Consider the following 13,199-nt stretch of genomic DNA (forward strand, 5'->3'; position numbering starts at 1 on the left):
CAGAAGATGTCATTCTTGGAAAGAAGGATGATCCAATCAGAACAAGAGCATTCCTTAAGAACAATGCAGATTGTCAATTAGGTCTTGTATCTTTGATCGAGCCAACTTCTGTTGATCATGCTCTAGAAGATCCAGACTGGATAATTGCTATGCAATAAGAACTAAATCAGTTTACAAGGAATGATGTTTGGGATCTTGTTCCTAGACCTGATGGATTCAATATAATAGGTACAAAATGGGTCTTCAGAAACAAGCCAAAAATGAGAAGATGAGAAGTTCTTATGTATGGGTATCTTCTGAAATGAAATCTTTTTCTTAAGAAGTTCTGATTGAAATCAATTAGAAATTGTGATTCAGTTATTACTAACGTTTCATTGTCTAAGTTGATTCAGAATCTCTTTAAAAGCAAAACAGCTGTAACTGGCTATCCAGATGGTAAACACGTGTTCACTATTCCTGGACAAGCGTGCGTGCAGTTGAGGGGACGTCTACTTAGGTAACTGTGCAAATCACATCTTTTGTCATTATTATCTCTCCTCACGTCACGTAACATTAAATGCTTTTCATCATTTACTCTCTTTCAGTTTTCTTTTTATATTCTTCAAACGTTTCTTTTCCCTCTCATATTTCTCTCTCTCTGCATTCAGTTTCTTTTTCGTCTCTCTTTTTTTCATATCATAAACCCTAGCAGTTTCCAATATCTGCAACTTCATCATGAATCCATCGTCAAGCTCTGGGAATCAAGATAATGATCGGAAACAAAAGAGAAAGGCAACTGTCGAACCAGAAACCAAACCAAAAAGAGTAAGGATCACTCCCTTCTCAAAGACCTCCACCACCTCTTCCTCCTCATTCACCCTCCCGGAACCACCTTCTTCACCATCTGGTATCTCCTCTCCTTCAACCCATCCATCAGACATTTCTTCATCTCTCTCACACCCTTTTCCCACCAGAACACCTAATCCCTACAGTGTTGTTCTTCCCGACTCCAGGTTCACTGTCAACCCTCCAACCCCTACCACTCAATCATATCTGGAGCTTTTACAGTCTGATGTAAATGGCTGGTTGGAGATTCTGGGTGCTGCTCACCTTAACCACCTGGATGAGTATGCCACAAGCAACCTTTGGGATACCTTTCGTCAGGATTTTCTGGATAGGGCTACAGACACTCAGAGAAGGATCATGTCTGAAGCTCCTGGTATTCGTGGTCTTCGGTTGGAAATTGGTGAAAGCAGCTGTCACCATCTCATCAGGAACAGAAGTGTTCTTGAGAAGAAGATACCTGCAGATAAGTTGGAAGAAGGAAATCTCTGCAGAGACATCGTGGTGTGGAAACCATGGTTTCCTGTGCTGACTGGAGATTTTCAGTGGCTGTTCAACTGGTTCAGAATGAACCCTTCTGAAAAAGCACCTCACATGGTCTTTCCAGTAGTGGTGTATCCTGCTGAAGTTGCTGGTCCTACTCCTCCAACAAACCTAGCAGCTATTCTTCAAGCATTGGAAGATGGAACTTCTGAGCTGCCTGAACCAGAATATGCTAAGGCTACTTCTGAGTCAGACTCAGATGAGGAAATGGAAGATGCACAAGCTGAAGATCTCCCAGAAGATCACCCTGCCGAGATTGTTGTCCCTTTTGGCAGATATTCAGGTGCCTCTTCTTCTGGTGAAACCTCAGCTCTGATGGAGACCTTGGAAACTCTTCATCAGAATCAAGCTATGCTGGCTTCTCGTTTGGACGCGCAAGAAGCAGCCAATGCTGAGTTTCGCTCCTTCATGGCAAGGCAAGCTACAAGCACTGACGGGATTCATGATGTTCTGGCACGGATTTTGCGTAGGCTAGGATCTTAGTCCTTTGGTCTTTGTAGTTTTCTTTCCTTGTTGCATCTGTTTTCCTGCATTCCTCTCCTGTAATCCTTCTTTTGATTATCAATTAAAAGTTTCTTTGTTTTACATTCCAGTGATTTTATTTGTCGTTTTATTCATCTGAATCTTTTGAAATATTCTTTTTGATGTTATGACAAAAAGGGGGAGAAGATAAATGATAAATGATTTGATTAATCTATCAGTTGCTGGGTAAAGCTCCCACACATTCACTAACAAGAACTGCAAGTTCTATATGGTTTAAGTGTTTTGCAGGTATAAAGAAGTAAAGAGAATCTTCAAAGCAAACACAAGATGCAAAACCATGGAAACTGAAGCAAGCTGAGTGCTATCAAGCTTCAGAAATCAGAAGCAAGAAAGAAGAATGAATCAGAAGCACTGATAATAGAATTTGATCCATATATGTCTATTTGTTCTGACAAAATTCTATTTGCTCTGATACATTATTTTAGCCTATATGGCTCTGATACATATCATGTGTTCAAATATACATTTTATGTTCTGACTCGTTCATGCTGACTTTTGTCGTTTAGTGTTTGTTCTGTAACATTTCAGGATGTAGAGATGCTCTGATGATGCTCTGGTACATTCAACAATGTTCTGATACAAATCTAGCATGAAGTGATGTTGGTAGAAATTCAAAGCTCTGAAGCTATCCGAGGGAAGCAGAAATTCAAAGCTGTGAATGTTCTAAAGATCCAGAAAACTCAAGTTCTGAAGCTGTCCTAAATGGAAGCAGAAATCAGAAGCTGTGAATGTTCAGAAGATCAAAGAAATTCAAGTTCTGAAGCTGTCCTAGATGGAAGCAGAAGTCAGAAGCTGTGAATGTTCAGAAGATCAAAGAAATTCAAGTTCTGAAGCTGTCTTAGATGGAAGCAGAAATCAGAAGCTGTGAGTGTTCTAGGGATCTAAAAAGAAATTCTAGTTCTGAAGCTGTCCAATGGAAGCAGAAGTCAGAAGCTATGAATTCTCTGAAGACAGAAGCTTATATGATCGTCTCTACCGAAATAATCAGGGAAGTCTTTTATTAAAGTTCTTCGAGTATTTATTTCAGGGGGAGATTATTTATCTCAGGGGGAGATTGTTAATCTCAGGGGGAGACATATTCATATGCTTATGCTATAGCTGTGTAATTTGTCTTTTGCCGTCTGTTCTTTCTGATCGCAAATTCATATCATTTATATATGTTTTTGTCATCATCAAAAAGGGGGAGATTGTTAGAACAAGATTTGTTCTGATCAATTATCTTAGTTTTGATGATAACAATAATATGAATTTTGCTTAAGATAATATGGTACTCTAATCCAATGCAATTTCCCTTTCAGGAAATATATAAAGAGTATGCATAATTCAGCGCTCAGAAGCTTTGTCTCAAAGGCTTCAGCATGCAACATCAGAACATGGTCTGGCAAGACATCAGAAGATGGTCGAAGCAGAATCAGAACATGGGTCTATGGAAGCATCAGAAGAACAAGAGAACAGAAGCACTGAAGTTCTGATGGTATCACGCTCAGAAGCACTTCAAGGTCAGAAGATCAGAAGATGCTATGCACCAAGCTGTTTGACTCTGATGATATTCAAACGTTGTATTCACAAACATCAGATCAGAAGGAAGTACAAGTGGCAAGCTACGCTGACTGACAAAAGGAACGTTAAAAGCTACTAAAGGCTACGTCAGTAGACACAGCGTGAACAAGGCTCGAGGTAGTTGACAAAAGCGTATAACATTAAATGCGATGCTGTACGGAACACGCAAAGCATTAAATGCACTCAACGGTCATCTTCTCCAACGCCTATAAATATGAAGTTCTGATGAGAAGCAAGGTTAACGAATTCTACATCTATTCTGTGAATATTAACTTGCTGAAACGCTGTTCAAATTCAAAGCTCAGAATCTTCATCTTCATCAAAGCTCACTACATTGCTGTTGTAATATATTAGTGAGATTAAGCTTAAACGTTAAGAGAAATATCACAGTTTGTGATTATAGCTTTTAAGAAGCAATTGTAATACTCTTAGAATTGATTACATTAAGTTGTAAGGAACTAGAGTGATCGTGTGGATCAGAATACTCTAGGAAGTCTTAGAGGTTATCTAAGCAGGTTGTAACTAGAGTGATCGTGTGGATCAGTATACTCTAGAAAAGTCTTAGAGGGTATCTAAGCAGTTGTTCCTGGAGTGATCAGTGTGTGATCAGAAGACTCTGGAAGACTTAGTTGCTGACTAAGTGGAGAACCATTGTAATCCGTGCGATTAGTGGATTAAATCCTCAGTTGAGGTAAATCATCTCTGCGGGGGTGGACTGGAGTAGTTTAGTTAACAACGAACCAGGATAAAAATAAATGTGCAATTTATTTTTATCTGTCAAGTTTTTAAAGCTACACTTATTCAAACCCCCCCTTTCTAAGTGTTTTTCTATCCTTCAGTTCGTTCCTGCACCAAATCTTACCAACGATGGTTCTAAAAGACTCTAAACATCATTATGATCATAATTATATGCATAAGACTGGTTTATATTGCTTGGATTAAAGGTTTGGTATTTGAAAACACATACCAACCTGTGACGTCTAGGGGGAAGTGGTTGAGCATGCTTCAGGCTTCAGTGATGACTGGGATAGATTCCTAGGATCTTCAAGAAGATGGTTGGACGCTTAGACTTGGCTGAAACCTACTGCAACCTTTTTTATGTTGTGCCCTAGTTTGTGAGAGAATCTTATCTTGTGAAACCCTATTCTTCTTCTCTCCTTTTCCTCCCTCTTCATGGCTGCACGTATTGTGTATATATAGGAGTGGAACTTAGGATTATCTTTGGGCTTGGGTATTTAGATTTTTGGAGAGAAAGAAGATTGATTAAAAACCATGTATTTCCTTTCTAACTTTGACTAATATATCCCCGTGATCATGAAAACGAAATTTGGACTCTATCTTAGTGTTTTTTGGGCTTCCACATGATTCAAAATAAATCCCCATGATTTGATTCCATTATCTTCATATATTACTTAATTAACTTGGTTTTTAAATGAATAAAAAATCCAAAATAAATTAAATAAATATTTATGAAAATACATGAATGAGTTTATAAGCTTTTGTTCATGTCATGGAAGTGTTTTAAACCCAAGACCTAGGCCCATTAATCCAAGATTTAAGTTTAGGTCAATTAGAGTTTTATGCATTTCTTGATTTTTTACCAACTTCTGAACCTCCTATCTCCCTCAATTTTCATGATATGGAGATTTTCTAGGACTTTCAGGAAAGCTCAAGATGTCCTCTACAAGCCACTTTGGAACCTTTTTTGCATTTGAGAATTTTATCTTGAAGATATGGCTCCTGACAAAAAACAGCTTCTTGCGAGCTTCTAGAAGGACCTGTAATGTTTTGGCCCATATCTCTTAGGCGGAAGCTTTTCTTGACCTTGGGCTCAACATCAAAGTTGTATAGAATTGAATTTCCTTGAGAATGAGCTTTGGTTGGGGAATTTCTGATAAAGCATGAGAGAGATATGATCAGTCAAAGTTGGGTTAACTTTCTCCTAGAAACCCTAATTTATTAACATGGAATTTTGTGGATTTATGATCTTTCCCTGATGAATCATGATCAACCTTTGATCAAATGATAAATGCTACTTCAAAATGTTGATGTTGACCAAAAATCAAGAGTTTTGACTGTAATTTGACCATAGTTGACCTTTAGGTCAAACTGGTCGACTGTTGACCATTTGAACTGTTGATTGATCAAACTTGTGAATCAGAACTTGGAACTTGGCATGAGGATCCTTTGAAGCATATGATAGGCCATGGAGTCCACTTGAGGCATCAGAAGTTAATTTTACTTGGAGAGAAGCAAAACCCTAGTTGTAGGTTGTTTGTTTAGGAGAGTGTGCATCCAATTAAGTCTTGAGATTTTGATACTTGGATGAGTTTTGTATGGAATCATGGTGGGAAAATTTTGGGGTATGACAGCTGCCCCTGTTCAATCTTCTTAAACCTGAGGATGCTGGTTGGCTTGTGTGCCTGTCGGAATCTGAAGGTGGAAGAGGATTGAACACTAGAGTACCCAGAAATTTGCACCATCAGGGATGGGCTTAGAGATGCCACCAGGATATTGAGAGACTTGATTGAGATGGGCTTAAAGATGCCATCCAGCTTGATAGACTTGAGTGTCAGAATACGTCGTACGTTAGACTGTATCTGAAGGATATATTTAGGATGAGTCGTACGCTAGGCTAAATCCTTTGTATTGAGAAGTACCAGAGTGGGCCGTACGTTAGACTGCATCTGAGCTTAGTATGTTGAGAAGTGTCTGTTGGAGATGGGCTTAAAGATGCCACCTAACTTGTTAGATTGATTTGAATGTCGATCGTCTCAGTACCCTTTGCAGTAACTGATTTAGATCTTAAGAAATTGATCGTCTATATCGTTGTGAGGATAGATTTAGATCTTGGATCGTCGATCGTCGATCGTCTCAGTACCGTGTATAGTAACTGATTTAGATCTCTGAATGTCGATCGTCTCAGCACCTTGTGGGGTAACCAATTTAGATCTTGTAATGTCGATCGTCTCAGCACCTTGTGGGGTAACCAATTTAGATCTTGTAATGTCGATCGTCTCAGCACCTTGTGGGGTAACCAATTTAGATCTTGTAATGTAGATTGTCTCAGCACCTTATGGGGTAACCAATTTAGATCTTGTATTGTTGATCGTCTCGGTACCTTGTGGGGTAACCAATTTAGATCTTGTAATGTCGATCGTCTCAGCACCTTGTGGGGTAACCAATTTAGATCTTAGGATGATCGTCTCTACCGTTTGTATTGATGAATTTAGATCTTTGAATGTCTCTTGATTATCTCTGAACTATCTCTAGAGAATACCCGGAACTAAGTATCATAAATAAATCATTGTCTTGATTATCTCTGAACTATCTCTGGAGAATACCCGAAACTAAGTATCAGAACTAAATCTCTGTCTTGATTATCTCTGAACTATCTCTGGAGAATACCCGGAACTAAGAATCAGAACTAAATCATTATCTTGATTATCTCTGAACTATCTCTGGAGAAAACCCAGAACTAAGTATCAGAACCAAATCATGGTCTTGATCATCTCTGAACTATTGATCGCGACTTTACGTGTCTATTAATATGATGACTGCAGGTGCACAGTCGTGTCGTGTAGTTTTAAAAGATATCGAATCCACAGGGACTATGAATCGATCTACCGTTATCTAAGGTTACTATGTAAAGCTAGGGCTACTAATATTTCGATTGTTCCTAAGGGAAAGTGATTGTGAGAAATAAAGAATATAATAAAAGACAGATATCAGCATGTATTTCGTTTAACTTAAGGTGATCCGAAGGTCCATTGGCTTTTGCATAATTTAATTAAAAATCTTTACTAATTCAATTGGTTAAAAATCCTCGTCTCAAACTTTCGCTCTGTTGATTTAGATTACTATCCTAATCCTAATGTACGCTTTCGCCATCCCATTAGATTTTAGAAAAGCTTTTTGGAAACAACGTCATTAATAAAATGCCTGTTTTATGAAGTTGTTATCTATTTAAATCTCCTAATCTCAAACTTTTGCTCTGTTGACTCGGAACATGCTAATATCCCTAACGTACGCTTTCGCCATCCCGCTCGGGTGTAAAAACAATTTTTGAAAATAAATAAGTTCTAATTAGTTTTAATACGCTTTCGCCATCCTTAAAACTAATGTCCTATGTCTACTATCCATTTAAAGATCTCAAACTTTCGCTCTATTGATTTTAACCTTTGACCGTCTTAAGATTCAAACTTTCGCTCTATTGTTCTTAAGACTTACTAATTAAATTAGACATACAAACCAAAAACAGGTGATAATTAATAAAACATAATTAAGCCAATTTATTTCGGATCCCTACGGTTAACTTACTTTACATACCGATACCTTAGTAATTTAGCCAGACATATTAATACAGTTAAGCATGCATGAATTAATTTGGCTTATAATAAAAGGCATGTTAATTGGCATATAATATATCATGCAAATAAATATATAAATAAAGGCAGTAAATATTAAACCTGAATTAAATAAATTGAAACTGAATCTTCGAGTACTGAACTTCCACCACAGGTTGGCTGGATCGTTCTTCGGAATTTAAACGGACGGAAAATAAAACAAGGAAAATAAAATGCGATAAATCTAACGTAAGGCTAGATTTATAAAAGGTTCACAACAATTTCCGGTGTAGAAATCATTGTGAGAAAATAACTGTTTGAATTAAAGGAAGGCAGAAAATATAATGCACGGTACAATTTCGGCAGCACTTCGTTAGCAGGAAATCGGACAGATTGAAGTGAAGTGGCTGCCTCTATTTATAGGCGAGCCTTTGTAGTTGGAATGCGTGAAAGTAGGGACATCTCTGACTGGGACTTGGAGACGTGCGTCTCCACTTCTTTAGGGACACTCAGCACACGACTTGAGACGTGCGTCTCAAGTGGAGAGAATCTAGGAGTGGTTGGAGACGGGCGTCTCCTCTTGGTGACGTGGCAGAAGAACGTTGGAGACGTGCGTCTCCACTTGCTTGTGTGATTTGGGCCACGCACAATTTATCCTTCATGGGCTGGGTCATTAGCTTTGCACATTTTGGGTCTTATTTGCACCTCCTTTTCACTTCAGCACCTATTTTTCATCTTTTAGGCATAAATAGTGGTCGTTTTAGCTCCATTTCTTCTCCTTTTCACAAATAGTCATAATAAGAGCGTAAAACCTGAAACAAAGCAAAAACTCGCGTAATATCATAATAAATCAACATAATAAACGGAAAATGCTATAAATATCTATGGATTTCAGGCTAAATATACGATATAAAATCGTGTTATCAAATTCCCCCAGACTTGAACCTTTGCTTGTCCTCAAGCAGAATAATAAGGTAAAGATAGGAGGACAGCGAAATGAAATACGCTTCCACCACGTCGTTCGGTCATACTCAGCTACATAATGTTTTTGTTTAAAAATAATGATGCAGATCTTAGTAATAGACTTATAGTAGCGACACTAGACAACTCCCAGTATGCATACCAATCCGAATCATGCCATTATAGCTTATACTTGACTCGTCATCATGTTTTACCCTTTTCATTCGCGCGCAATCACATTAAGCCCTTTATCTTGACACGCACATAGCAGAGTAGTCGGTTAGTGACTATGATCCTTCTTATGGAGTTCTGGCACAATTATGTGGTATACTCCTTAGCGCTCATTTGTAGATCGCGGGGAATCGGACAATAGTCCCTCCTACCAAGTTCAGTACCAGATGACTTCTGAACCAATCAACAATGAGTTTTAAATTCTCTTGTATTTGAGATTTGCAACCGTTAGGTTAAATGATCTTGTGAGGATCACCTTACTTAGTAGGCACATTTCTTGTTACGGTTAAGCACATAATTATTATTATGAGGATCATACACTTATATTCATCGACTCTCTGCGTAGTTTGTATCTAAGACGGTGCCGACTGCTAGAATAAACTACTAAGGGTTACTTCAAAAATTAAAGTCGATGGTTTCGGTATAAAGGGTATTCAAATCGGTTACGCATACTTGGGGGTTTTAGAATGTTGGGACAATAAGGATATTGACTTGATTCAATTTCTATGCGTTGAGTGTTTGAGTAGCTTCGTATTTCTCAAACGTGTGGGGTTTGCGTTTATCGTTTAGGAGCAAAAAAATTTTTATGGCTCAAGAAAATGGAAGAAATTGTAATAACTACGGAATTATACATATAAGACTTGAAATTCCATAAATATTCTTTATTGAATTAGAAAAAACATTACAAGGAAGGGAAATGAAACGTAAAGAAGGGAAATAAACTAAAAGGAAATAAAGCTAAAGCAAGTAATACGACTCCCCCAGACTTAAATGATGCAGTGTCCTCAATGCATGAGAACTACTCCTCAGTGTTGCGGTTGCGAGAACTGCTTGCGCCTCTTGTACGAACACGGCGACGTCTATCAGGAGGAGAGTCATTTACACGAATGTTAAGATCATGCAAATATGTAGCAATTTCAGTGTATTGACCTTCGTTCCTAATAGCATAGTCACGGTGCTCTTGTTGCATCTCTCGAATGAGCCTTATTGTTTCAGTTTGATTTGTCTGCATAGCTTGAACGAGTTGATCTTGGCGTAGAATTGCAGCATACATGGCATCAAGAGTGATAGGCGGAGGGTTGTTTTGAGGAGGTTGGTTGACATCAGCTTGCCCTTGGTTGAGTTCTTCTTCATTTGCATCCATAGGTTCATTAGGATGTTCTGGTTGGTTATCGTGAGGATTGTCTTCAATAAGCCTCCAACGCTGAACATAACGGATGTTGATTCTTTCAGGGCATGGAAGGACGACATAAGGAATCAGAACTTTGTTGACGACCAAAGTGTATCGGCCATCATGGCGGGGTGAAACCAAGTGGGAGTCACGGCAATAAGTGAGGTCGAGTGATTGAGCAGGCATCATGAGACGAGAGAGTGAGAGGAGCTCATCACCAAGACCTAAGGCACAGGCCAAGGAAGTAATAATACCGCCAAACAGAAAGGGGTTTGTAGCAGGGGCGTTGACGCAGCTTTGGATGTGTTGGAGCATAAACGGTGCGGCATTGAAACGGAGGTTGTTTAGCGCACAATAAAGGAAAAATAATTCATGCTGATTTACCTTATGGTTATTGGATCTCGCAAAAATAGTATGCCCCAAAACACGCTGAAAATAACGTATAGCGGGGTTTTGAATGTGAGAAGCATGTAGAGCCCTCCAACCAGTAGGTACTTCGCCAGTGAGATTAAACCAGAGGTCGAAAGCATGTTGTTCCCATGAACGACCATTGAGTTCTTGAAAACTTGTGCGGAGAGCATTTGGTGCATTATTAAAATGCAAGTACGTAGCTACGACATCTTGATCCAGAGTATATTCATGGTTGAACATCCGAAATTGGATGCTACCGGTTGAGAGTGGTTGATCAGAAGGAGTGTCGTAGTTGAAAGAACTCAAGAACTCCAAGACGAGCGGCTCATAAGTTGGTACGGGTTCGGTACAAAGATGGTGTAGGCTAGATTTAGTGAGTAAACGGGTGACACCATCAATGAGACCCAGAGTTTCTAGACATTCGATATTCACAAATTTTGTGGGAACAACCGAACGTTCGTAGAATGCAAGGTATTTGGTTCTTTGAGCATCGTTGTCATCCTCTCGAAAGATAGTATTTGCAAGGTTAGGAGGTGGCCTCTCAGGACGCACACTACGGATGATTGAACGTGGAGGCATGATGAGTTTGAAAAGAAAATTAGTATGGAGAGTAGAAGAGTAGAAAATGGTTTGGAGGTTGTGAAGAAGAAGAGTGGTGGTGGTGTGGTTTTATAGTAAGGTTTGAAAATGGTGTGGTTAATGTAGAATTAAAATGGAATTATGGTGGTGTTTGAAGTTTGAATGGAATAGAAGAATGAGAAATGATGAAGAGTTAAGAGGTGAATGATGGGGGATGAATGAGGTTAATGGTGTTTAAATGGAAGAAATAATGGGGAGAATGAAGAAGATTGAATGATGAATTTTGAAATTCAAATTCAAAATTCAAAAGGTAATAAAGATGCCTCTGCATGGTCAAACGCAGACTGCTGGCCTTGGGGGACGCGCGTCTCAGGCAGTCAGTCTGCTGGGGAACAGAGTATGGAGACGGGCGTCTCCTGTCCTTTGCATGCAGAGGCTGGTCCCACAGAGGTGGAGACGTGCGTCTCCTAGCCTAGGGACATGCCCATTTCGCATGTGGTGCTGTAGTCACGTGCTGACAGATACAAAATTATGAGAATAGCACAGATGGGACATGTGATGTTACTATAAACAGCTAAATACCAGACTGAGTGAGTTATATGCATTCATAAATATATAGCAGTCAGACAGCAGAATATTATAACAGAGCAGCAGTAATGAATAAAATATTGCATTTCGAATTAAAAATTGGTATTGAATGTAGACAGAAACAGAATGTAAAAATGCAGAAAATTAAATTCTAAACTAGGAATTGGAAATTACTAAAACTAGAAATAAAATCTAATAATCTAAACGGTAACATCTAGCCACGTCTATTGTTGTGCACATTAGAATAAATGTGTTTGAAAACTTCGTCGAACTGAGCATTTACGGTGTCGATGAAATCGAAGAAATGCATTTGCAAAGTGTGTAGCTCGTTGCGCACATGTTGTACATCTTGTTGTAGTGCAGTGATGGCTTGCTCGTGCGTGTTCAGATTAGGCATTCTTTGATTCACCGATGCGGTGGATGCAGCGGGTTGTTGTGCCTCGAGCTCGACATCAGTCATATCAACAGTGTAATCATCAGCAGAATCTTCAGAAGGAGTCTCAGGCTCATACTCGGGTATAGGTTCATCTTCAGAAAGAGGTTCATAATCAGGAATGGGTTCATCTTCAGGATTAGGGTCATAGTATCCAGGAGGAGTGTCAGGCTCAGGTTCTGATACGTGCATTTCCTCATCAAAATGTTCATAAGCTTGAGGGGTTTCAAGTGAGGGTTCTCTCTCAAGAATCTAACCATAGTAAAGCCAGTTAGACGGGTTATGCACACTCGTCCTTGGACTCGGTAAGGTGAACTGATCCAATACTTTGTTATCAATGAGTAAATCAAACTGATCAGGTCCAAGGTTACCGATGATACCTCGGTTAAAGCAGAAGTGAATGTCCATAGAATTGTGGGAACCAAGAGGTGTCAATCTAAGCAAAGGTACTCTCATTCCTATAGCATTAGCAATCATAGTGACAAATCCGCCGATCCTAATAGGTGAAACTTCGTCTTGCGTGATGCGCTCGAAGTTTGTTAGCATGAATGCGGTGGCATTGACCGGGCGATTCTGAGAGGAGCAGAACATGATGAATAACTCTTCTCTAGAAACTTCAGTGACATTATCGGGTTTACCAAAGATGTATTGAGCAATGATCTTATGGAAGTATCTGAAAGCGGGGTTATGGATGTTCTCAGATTGGAATTCGTTCTCTTCAGGGTTGTCGTTTCCAGTGATCTTGCCCCAATATCGTTCCAACTCCCAGTACGCAAGGCTGTCTTCAGCTACTCGGGTGTATGCATCTGATCCATGAGGTAGCTCTAGCATTTCAGCAAAATCTCGGATGCAAAAATTAAATTCCAAACCAAAGAGTCTAAAGAGAATGACTCCTTTTCTCAGTCCTTGTCCACAGTTAGGAAGATAGGTCAGGGAGCTCAAGAATTCCAGAGTGAGCTTCCGGTAGGTACTAAACTTGCGGAACAGGTGAGAACCAGTCCAACCAATTTGG

Source organism: Vicia villosa, linkage group LG5 (genome assembly GCF_029867415.1).
Source record: "Vicia villosa cultivar HV-30 ecotype Madison, WI linkage group LG5, Vvil1.0, whole genome shotgun sequence".
In the NCBI taxonomy this organism is placed as follows: domain Eukaryota; kingdom Viridiplantae; phylum Streptophyta; class Magnoliopsida; order Fabales; family Fabaceae; genus Vicia; species Vicia villosa.